Consider the following 11,703-nt stretch of genomic DNA (forward strand, 5'->3'; position numbering starts at 1 on the left):
CTTCAATCTCTACCTTCTATAGGTATAGTAAGAATTTATTATTATTATTAGATGTTTTCTATGACTTCAACATATCATTGCTCAAAATATATTCTCTACCAGATTAATCTTCCTAATATATTATTCCCTTTGCCCCCACAAATTTCATATGATGTTGTAGAAAAACATGGGGCTAATAATATTCAGAAGACTAGAGTTTGCCAACTATCAGTGTGAATTTAAGCACTTAATCTCTCTGCATCTCACTCTTTGCAACTGTAAAAACTGAAATTGATTAATTATAATATACCTAAATATACTACAGATGAGATTCAAATAAAATAAGATATTTATTATCTAGCCCTTAAAGAGACCTTACATGTCAACTAATCCAACTCTTCATTTTGGAGATGAGAAAAAATGAAGACAAAATAAATTAATTGACTTTTCCAAGATCACACACAATGAACTCATTCTGTTTCAAAACATATTTAATTAGCTTATACTATATCCAATATTTTATACTGTCAATACAATAGCAAAAAATGTCAGTTTATTCTCTTAAAAAACTTCCAAACTACTTAAATGTTAGAAGTACTTTGGGTGAGTGAAATTTCCTTTATAGTATGTGCCAGACTATGTATCTACATCCCTCTCCATTGCCCTTTGGATCATGTTCAAATTTAATCCTTCAAAGCTTGTAACTACATGATATCAATGGAAAATAGCATTGTGTTTTGTTTTGTTTTAGTTGATCTTTGTTTTATTTATAAGCTTGGAATCATTAAAATATTGTATATTTTCCCAAAGGTAAGCTAACATGACATCTTACTCTTGTTGAATTATGAGCCCAGTTTCTTATACATTGGCAATACTTAGCCTACACAGATTTAAGAATAAACAAATTCTGGGATTTATCCTATCCAGCACATTATAGTCTTGACAACAGTTGTTGATACATTAGGATGAAGAATGAGGATTCTTCAACCCAGATTGTAGAAATTTCCTTAAGAAGTTTGATTGAATTTTCAGGGGTGGAGCCAAGATGGCAGAGTGAAGCCAGGAAGCTGCTCAAACTCTCCCTGTTTCCCTTAAAAAAAAACATGAAGCCAAATTTTTGAACACTCTGATGAAATGAAACCATTCTCTAGCTCAAGATAAACTGGAAAAACTTCAAAAAAGGTCATTCTCACTGAGGGTGTTCAGCTTAGCTCAGATAGAGTCTGGGAAAACCAGTGACAGATCATTAATCACAGCAAATCACCAACTGAGACCTTCATTCCTGGTTCATTAGAGGAACAGATCAGTAGAGCAGCTTTCAGACCAAGCTCAGAAGGCAAACTCTGGGAAATCAAGCTGTTTTCTGAAAATAGCAAGCAAAACTATCCTATGAAAATGCAAGGGGCTCCTCTGCTCAAAGCCAAGACTTAGAGATGCACATGAAGCTTAGAACAGTTTCCCCTTTACCTCAGGAGCAGAGCTCAACCATAAAAGTAAAAAAGAGGAAATACCAAAAGAAAAGGAAAGAAACTGAGCAAGAAACAGAAAAGAACCTTGATCATAAAAAGCTACTATGGTAACAAGGAAGACCAAAACACCAGCTCAGATGAGGACAAAATGTCAACAGAAGAAATCTCAAAGAGTAATATAAATAGGTCTCAAGTACAAAGAGACTTCTTGGAAGTGCTCAAAAAAGATTTTAAAGGCAAATAAGAAAAGTAGAAGAAAAAATTGAGAAAAGAAATAAGAGATATGCAAGAGAGAATAAATAGCTTGCAAAAGGAAGATAATTTCTTTAAAAAAATACAATTGGCCAACTGCAAAAAAAAAAAAAAAATCCACTAAAGAAAATAACACCTTCAAAAGCAGAACTAACCAAATGCAAAAAGAGCTACAAAAACTAACTGAAGAAAATCACATTAAAAACTAGAAAGGGACAAATAGTAGCTAATGATTCTATGAGACATAAAAAATCAAACAAAAAGAATGAAAAAAATGGAAGAAAATGTAATACCTCATTGGAAAAGCAATTGACCTGGAAAATAGATACAAAAAAGACAATTTAAAAATCATTGATCTATCTGAGGTCATGACTAAAAAAAAAAAAAAAAAGAGAGAGAGAACTTGGATAGCATTCTTCAAGTGATAATCAAGGAAAACTGCCCCATTATTCTAGAAACAGGGGGTTTAATAATCATTGAAAGAATCCATCCATCACCTTTAAAAAAGAGATCTCACAAGGTTTTTTTTTCTCCCCAAGAAACATTGTTGTGAAATTCCAGAACTAAAGTTTAAGTTAAAAATTTACTACCCTGCTGCTAGACAAACAATTCAGATATCAGGGAGAAACACTTAGAAGTCCCCAGGATCTAGCAGCTTGTATAATAAAGGATTGGAGGACCTGCAATAATATTCCAAAGGCAAGAGATTACAACCAATAATTAACTACCTAGCAAGACAGAGCATCATGTTTCAGGGGAGTGATGAATCTTCAATGTAGTAAGAGACTTTCAATTATTTTTATTGGAAAAAAAAACTAAACTAAAAAAAAATTAATCTTCAAATAGAGGACTCAAGAGAAGCATAGAAAGGTAAACCAGGGAATAAATATATATAAAACTTAAAGCTTATCTTTATACACCTAGTTGGGAAAATGATATCATAATTCTTGAGAACTTTATCTGTTACTGGGGCAGACAGACAGGGGCATCACATGGATAGAGGGTGTAGTTGTGGATGGACTCTGATGTGACCATATCAAAGAAAAAGACATTAAGGGTTGGAAAATGGGCTGTATTAGAAGAAGAGGAAAGAGGAGGTATAATGGAATAAATTAGATGACATGAAGAGGCACAAAAGACCTACTAAAATCTAGGGAAAGAAAGGAGGAGATGAACATTGTCTCAACCTTGATCCGACCAGTTTTTGCTCTAAGAGGGAAGAATTTAATCATTTAGTTAGTTATAGAAATTTATTTAACCTTATAAAGAAGCAGAGGGGGCAAAAAAGAAAGAATCAGGAAGGGCTGCATAGAAAGGAGGACAGAAACACTAAGAAAAAAAAGTAAGAGAAGGGGGGAAGGGAAGGAGAGAGGAGTGATAAAAGATAAGGTAATGGGTAAGCTAGATAGGAAAAAAAAACACTACTAAGAGAAGGGAGAAGAGGTGATAGAAGAAAAGGTAATGGGTGGAGTGGTTCAATAAAACAAAACACCATTAAGAACATGGTAGAGAGAGGGAACAAAATTATATACAGGAAAGAGAATTGGATGGAGAGAAACATGAAGGGATCTTGTAATCATTACTGTGAATGTGAATGGGATGAACTCTCTCATAAAACTGAAGCAAATAGCAGACTAGATTAAAAAAAAAACAGAATCCTACAATATGTTGTTTACAAGAAACTTGTCTTAGAGAGATACATAGAGAGTAAAGATAAAAGGTTGAAACAGAATTTATTATGCTTCAGCTGAAGTAAAAAAAAAAAAAAAAGAAAAGAAAGAAAAAGAAAAAGCAAGGGCATAATTTTATTTTTTTTATTTTTTGCTGAGACAATTAGCATTAAGTGACTTGCCCAGGGTCATACATCTAGGAAGTGTTAAGTGTCTGAGGCTGGATTTGAATTCAGGTCCTCCTGACTTTTCTGGGCTGGTGCTCTCTCCACTGTACCACCTAGCTGCCCCAAGGGTATAAATTTTGATCTTAGATAAAAATTGAACTAAATTAAAAGAGATAAGGAAGGAAAATACATCTTTATAAAGGGAAACATAAACAATGAAGTAGTAAGGATATTAAATATGCACTAAGTGGTACAACAGTCAAATTCCTCGAGAAGATTTTAAGCTAATTACAAGAAGAAATAGACAGCAAAACTAAACTAGTGGGGGGACCTCAACCTTCCCTGCTCAGAATCAAACAAATCTATCCCCAAAATAAACAAGGAAGAAACTATAGAGTTTAACAGGATCCTAGACAGCCTCGATATGATAGACTTGTGGAAAAAATTGAATAGAGGGACTAAAAGGTATATGACTTTTTCTCAGCAGTACATGAAACCTACAGAAAAATTGACCATGTATTAGGGCACAGGAACCTCACAATCAAATGCAGAAAGGCAGAAATAGTAAATGCTTCCTTTTTAGACTACAATGAAAAAAGTAAATATATATTCAATAAAGGCCTAGGGAAAAAGACTAAAAACCAATCGGAAATGAAACAATCTAATTCTAAAGAATGAATGGATCAAACAACAAATCACAGAAATAATCTTTAATTTCATCCAAGAGAATGACAGTGATGAGATAATATATATACCAAAGGCTATGGCTGACAGCCAAAGCTTAAGGGAAATTTCTAAATACATGAATAAAATAGAGAAAAGGGAGATCTATGAATTGGGCATGCAATTAAAAAAGCTAGAAAAAGAACAAATTAAAAAATCCCAATTAAATACCAAATTAGAAATTCTGAGATTCAAAGAAGATATTAATAAAAATTGAAACTAAGAAAACTATTGAACTAATCAATTAAAGTAACAGTTGATTTTATGTAAAAACCAACAAAATAATTTGATTAGAAAAAGGAAAGAAAAAAAAAAAAACAAATAAGAGCATCAAAAATGAAAAGAATGTACTTACCACCATTAAAAAATGAAATTAAACCAATAAGAAGGAACTATTTTGCCCAACTATATAGCAAAAAAATCTGATAATCTAACTGAAATGGATGAATATTTACAAAAATATAAATACTCCAGATTAATAGAAGAAATAAATAACTTTAATAGTCACATTAAAAAAAAAGAAATTAAACAAGCTATTAATGAACTCTCTAAGAAAAAATCTCCAGGGCCAGATGGATTTACAAGTTAATTCTACCAAACATTTAAAAACTAATTAATTCCAATTTTATGTAAACTATTTGGAAAAATAAGTTAAAAAAAAAGTCCTCTTTACACTTCCTAGCTGTATGATTCTGGGCAAGTCACTTAAAACCAATTGCCTCAAGAAAAAAAAAAAAAAAGAGTCCTGCCAAATTCCTTCTATGACAAATATGGTACTGATACCTAAACCAGGAAAAGCCAAAACAGAGAAAGAAAATTACTGACGAATGCCCCTAACGAATATTGATGCAAAAAATAAATAAAACATTAGCAAATTTAGCTATACATTATCTAAAGCATTGGATTTGAAATCAAACTGATCCTACCTCTAGTAACATAGGCAAGTTGTTTTAACATCTTATTCTATATGGTGAGAAGCAATAGAAGGAAAGACAAGTTAAAGAATGATTAATCTAAGACCCAATTTAATGACCGTGTAAGCAAGTCAAAGTGTTAGAAGGACTTCATTACATCTTTATTTGAATAGAATATGTAGTAAGCATGAATGATACAAATTTAGAATTAAGTCTAGGATGAAGAATACTGCTGTGGTATATCTAGTCTTTGATATCATATCTTCATTGTGTTAAGTGGAAGTATTAATGGATATCTAGATTCAAAAGTACAATTTTGTGAGGTACTAATGCTTAAATACAGCATGCATTATTATAGAAGGAATAAGTTTGTAGTTGCCTAAATGCATTATGCCAACTTAACTTCTTGATAAGATCTCAGTCATCCTCAGAGAAGAGCAGTGTCTTGCATATAGTAGGTCATTGGGAAAAGCTTGTAAAAGTGTACTGAATTTAGCCTTTGTCTCGAAATTCTTTCAGATCTCTATTTCCCAAATTAGAAATTTAATGAATGATTGTTGAATCTGTTGAATTTATCTGCTTTATTGTCACCTTTCAAAAATTTTAATATAGCATTTATCAGCTTATTATTACAACTAATAAGAAGTTTCTAGATATTTTATAATTGAAAATGCATTTCCCTTATAATAATCCTGTGAGGTAAATAGTTCAAGTTTTATTATTCCCATTTTACAGATAAAAAGGTGAAATTTAACTTGCAATTTTTTTTAGTGTAGGGCCTCTTAGGTTACCCAATAATTAATAATTGTGTTATGTTTCCCTACAGACATAATTCCCCCAGCTTTAAGTTTTACTAGCATTATACACTCTTCAACTATAACCTGAGAGCTTCCATTGATTATTTACCTTTCAATAGTCAGACAGATAGAATTAGTTCAAAGCAAAAAGTAGAATGACATAGGGGAAAATATATATAATAGAACATTCCCCTGCCAAAAATTGAACATAGTCTCCTTCACACATATGCAAAATCAATGAACAAAGTGAGTAACAACATAGATCATGCCCACACATGAAGAAAATGTGATAAAAAACTAATACCTTCAACATTCCAGGGCCCCTGAAGTCATGCCATAATGCCTCTTCTGCTGACCAAGATCTCTTGACCAGGCTCTCTGGATTACACTGAGCCTAATTTTTGCAAGCCAAGTTGCTTTTGTGGGCTCTTATAGATCTGTTTTCAGTAACAGTTCATACTGCTCTGCTGGGCTCACTAGTTCAGGTATTTGTAAAAACCATTACTATGTCAGTTGACCATAGCCTCCAAATCATTGAGTTTCTGACTAAGCTAAAAATCTTTGGCTAGGGAACTGCTAGTTCTTCTTGAAAGATCAAGAACTTCCACTAAAAACCAGTGGGAAACCTCCTCAATTCTGCTCCCCTATAGCCTCAGTTCTGAGGCTTGCTATTTCATGAACAGCAGGACACTGCATTTAAGAATTAATTTATCTTCCTTAAATGTTTTACACAATACTATTAAATTCTCTCACATATAAGCAAATCTTCTATAGCTATGAACTTCTGCTGTGAGATGCCATTGCTAATTGGTGGGGGGTGGGTTGAGGAGAAAGAAATCTCTTGTCTTACTATATTATATGAATAACATTTTTTTGAGTTGAGTGATAACTCACTTCTCTCTACCTGGCACCAGCTTTCTCTTGAACCACTTGCTTTTTATTTTAACTCTAAGGAGCATTACTAATCTATTCCATCAATCTAGTGAAGTTCTCTCTTCCCCAACTGCTGCCTTCATTCTGTGGCAAAGACATTATGATTCTATCAAGTAGATTAAAGTACTTCTTCAATTTGATAAACCAATAAGTCTTCACTGTATTTGGGCTAATTTCTAGGGGAAGCTCATAAGTGAGTTCAGACTCTGGTAATATCACTATGATAGCACTGCTATAGTACCTTTACTAATATACAGTCAAAGGCTTCTAATTAGGTTCTTGATTGATTCAGATGAAATGTAAATAGTAATCATTTCTGCTTTGGCCAGAAATCCTGAGTATTTCTTTCTCAGACTTATTTATTTGTTTGGTTATTTATTTAGATTTAGATTTTTGGTCTAGGTGAAAGAGGAGATTCTTTGACTCAATTGCTACCTAGCCTTAATCACTGAATGGGTGTGGCCTTAGTCAATCTGTTGAAAAACTTACCCTAAAAAATCCAGGGTCTCCCATTTCATCCAAGACCATCATCAGGACCCTGAACAGTCCTCACTCACTCAAATTTAATTCATGTCATGGCATCATTTCTCTGATGTTATGATCTTCTTCAAGAGCAAAGGACAAAACAACAACAATTAGGCTAACCCACCTTGGCAAGTGGTACAGTGGATAGAGCAGCACACTTGGAGTCAGGAAGATTCATTTTCCTGTTTTCAAATCTGTTCTCAGACACTAATCAGCTGTTTACCCTTGGTAAAATCAATAATCCTGTTTGCCTCAGTTTCCTCATATGTGAGATGAGCTGGAGAAGGAAATAGCAAGTCACTCCAGTTTCTTTGCAAAACAAACAAACAAACAAACAAAACAAAACAAACCCTCAAACCCTCAAAAATAAAAAATCTACCTATTTGTTATTTTCTCCTTCATACTTTCAGATTTTTCTCTCAAATGGCTGAATCAATTCATAGTTCTACCAACAATGTATTAAAGTCCTATTTTTTCCGTATTCCCTCCAATATTTGTCTTTTTCTCCCTCTATCATTTTATTTATTTGATGATATCCAAAAGTTGCTTTAATTTACATTTTTCTAATTAAAAATGAGTTAGAGCATTTTATCATATGAAGTTTTGATTTCTTCGCTGAAACTTTCCTTTCCCTTTGACCATTTAACAATTGGGGAATAACTCATTTTCTTACACATATGACAAAGTTTTCTATATATTTAATATATAAGACCCTTACCTAAGAAAAAATATAAGAAAATCCCCATCTGCTCTCAAACATGGCTACATTGTTTTTATTTGTATAAAACCTTCATAATTAAATATTATCAAATTATTTATTTTACGTCTTGCAGTGCAGATTCTATACAATGGCCAAAAAACCAAAAATAAGAGTGTTTGGGGGTATTGACTAAAATAGGATGACAGGGTCACTGGGGAAAGGAGACAGTGGTTCTCTTTTGTTGTTGTTGTTGTTATTCTTAACATACCTACTTTCATTTTCATACTATAAAAAGAAACTTATTTTGAAGAAATTCACTTTATCCAAATAATTTTATGTAATGTCCAGGTTAGCTCTCTAGAGGACCTCGGGATCAGGCAAAGTCCTTGTTTTAGGGTGGAGAAGTAAAAAAGACAGGAGAAACTACATGCAGCTGGTTCAAGATGGTGCTGCTGCTAAGAGGTGCAGGAGAGAGGGTCCTCTGTCCCTGGGACTCCCCTTAAATACCCCCAGCACAACTACATTACCACACTACAGTGGCATGCATAGCTATAGAACATCATAGCATCACATTACCCTATGTATTCACCAAGCAAATTGACTACATCATTACATTATATCAAGTATGTGCTTAGAGAACTACCATCTCCCACCTAGTAGGTACTTAACTACAAGCACCCTGATGTTTTAGATTCAAGTACACCCTTTCAGAGTTCTGGCTCGCTACACTTTTATAAGGATAAGGTATTCTTAGGGTCTGTAAAATATTTGAGATATAACATGAATTATGTCTGTTGTCTTGAAAAAGAAAATTTACCCTAGAATATGTCATTACACTTCTCTTGGTGCCAGTTCCTATTTTTGAAAAAGAGTCAAGCCACAAAGTGTTTTATGGAAAGATAACATATGGCCTTCACATGAGATACAAAAAGATCTGGCACCAAAGAAACCAGTATTTGGGGAAGTAGGGATGGAGGTGAAAGCTAATAACTGTATTAGGCTTACTCTGCTTTAAAAACAAAAAACAAAAACAAAAACCAACTCTGAAATTTAAGCGATTTAACTTAACATGATTATCATTATTAACTACTATTTATTAGCCTCCAATAAAAGAGTAAAAACTACAAAAAGACCATGGAAAATATTATTTGTGCCCTAAAGGTTTGCCATTTAAATTACACAAGAAGCTTAATGTTTCAGAAAAGAAAAGCAAATTTAATGACTTCCAATGTCTACAAATGCAATTATTAGGAGCCAATGATTTCTAAATGATTTTACTTTAGATTCCAAATTCTAGACAATTGGCCATATTTATTGAGCACCCATTGTATGTAGAGTGCTATGTAGACACTAGATGAGTTATAAATGATGTAGATAACACTATTTTTCATCCAAAAAGAATATTGTACAATGGGCACCCACATCAACCAACCTCTGTATGAGATGAATCACCAAGCAGCAAAATTTCTAGAAGATATATAACTTTGAAACTTTTTTGATAGGGTTTCAATAATGAATCTTAAGTTATCTATTTTGTTGGATTGTGAGTTTTAAGTTATAAGTTTTCTAGCAGGTACTCTAAAACTGGGGTTATACTAAACTTCAGATCTTGAACATTGGCCTTATATAATCTCTTTTTTTTTGTTTTGTTTTGTTTTGTTTTGATTTTTTGCTGAGGCAATGGGGTTAAGTGACTTGCCCAGAGTCACACAGCTAGTAAGTGTCTGAGATCAGATTAAACTCAGGTCCTCCTGACTTCAGGGCTGGTGCTCTATCCACTGCACCACCTAGCTGCCCCTATAATCTCATTTTTTTAAGGAAAGTCACTAACAAACTAGAAAATATGCATAGAAAGGTAACTAGGATGACTTCAAGAACATACCAAAAGAATATTCCTTAAGGAGTTCAACATATTTCACCTAAAGAAAAGAAAACTTAGGAGATATATGAATGCTGTCATTAAATAATTTAAAAGCCATATTGTCAAAAAAAGATTAATTTCTTTCTAAACAATCGAAAGACTTCCAAAAGAGAGAAATCGCAGATGGACAGATTTAGTCAACAATCAATTGTTAATTACATTTATTAAGTTCTTATGCCACACACTGTGCTAAGTATTGGGGATGCAAACATGAGAAAAAAATATGCCCAATGCCCTCAAGTTGTTTACAATCTAATAGGGGAAGATCATGTACAAAAGAAAGCTGATAAAAGAGGGAGGGAAGGGAAATATCCATGAATGAAGCCAAGTCAAAGAAGTCTAAAATTAGTATAATTTGAGAAGGTTTTATATAAGAAAAAACTTCCCAACAATTAATATTATACAAAATGAATGATTTGTAAATTAAAAAGTAGTGCTCAAAATAATTTTAAACAACTATTAACAACCACATGAAAGTTTCCTCCCAGCACTAATAATAAAAGAAATGGAAATCACTTCTATCATATCAACTAATTTCTAGCAAATTAACAAAAATGATAAAGTATGGGATAGTCAATTTTGGAGGGATTGTGGAAAGATATTCATTCAAATTATGAACCATTATGAAAAGCAATTTGGAAATATTTTTAAGTGGTTTAAATATCCACATTCTTTGACCCCAAGAGCCCACTGATAGCAAAGATATCAAAGATGGGAGAATTCTTTATGCACCAAAATATTGAAGGCATCTTAGTGAGGAACTGAAGAAATCTTTCTAAGAGCCAAGAATTGGAAACAAAATAGATATTTCTTAACTAGCAATGGCTGAACAAATTATAGTACATTAATTAATCTTACATTTATGTGCTTTTAAGAAAGTAAAAATATCAGAAAAACAAAAAAAATTTGAGGAGACATATATGAACTAAAATACTAGTTCATAAAACTAACTAATACAAAGTTAACAAAACCAGGAAGATAATATACACAATGACTACAGAATTATAAATGGAAACAGTGGGAAAAGGAACATTGAATCTTGTCTAGCTATAATGATCAATGCACTCCAAAGAGATAAGGAAATCCCTTTTGCAAGGGTCAATGTTGAAAAATTAACCATGCATGTGTTTTGTAAATAAAAAGCTTTAATAAGAAAGAGAAAGAGAGACAGAGAGACAGAGAGAGACAGAGAGAGACAGAGGGGAAAGGGAGAGGGAGAGGAAGATGGAGAGGGAAATCCTTCCCTCATTCATTAGAGGGGTAGAAAAATATAGGTGTAGAATTTGGCATGTGCTATCAGATTCAACAGAGCTTAGTTTTGTGCAATTGCTTTCTCCTTTTTTTTCCCTTTTTTCCCCCTTCTTTGTTTCAAGGGATGGTCTTTGGGTAGGAGAGGGGAAGAATATATTTGCAAATAAAGGTCATGCAAAAACAAAAGAACAGCCTAAATTTAAAAGTGAAAGAAAAAGTGAATGGGTTGCCTCAGGAGATAGGAAGTGCCCCTTCTCTCTAGGTTTTTAGAGGAAACAATGATCCTATGATTCAAGGATCTCATAGAGGAAATTGCCATTCAGATATGAGCAAAATCAGATTGGAAAAGGAAATGGCAAATCACTCCAGTATCTTTGCCAAGAAAAGCTCAACTGGAGTCAT

Source organism: Sminthopsis crassicaudata, chromosome 1 (genome assembly GCF_048593235.1).
Source record: "Sminthopsis crassicaudata isolate SCR6 chromosome 1, ASM4859323v1, whole genome shotgun sequence".
NCBI classification, from domain to species: Eukaryota; Metazoa; Chordata; class Mammalia; order Dasyuromorphia; family Dasyuridae; genus Sminthopsis; species Sminthopsis crassicaudata.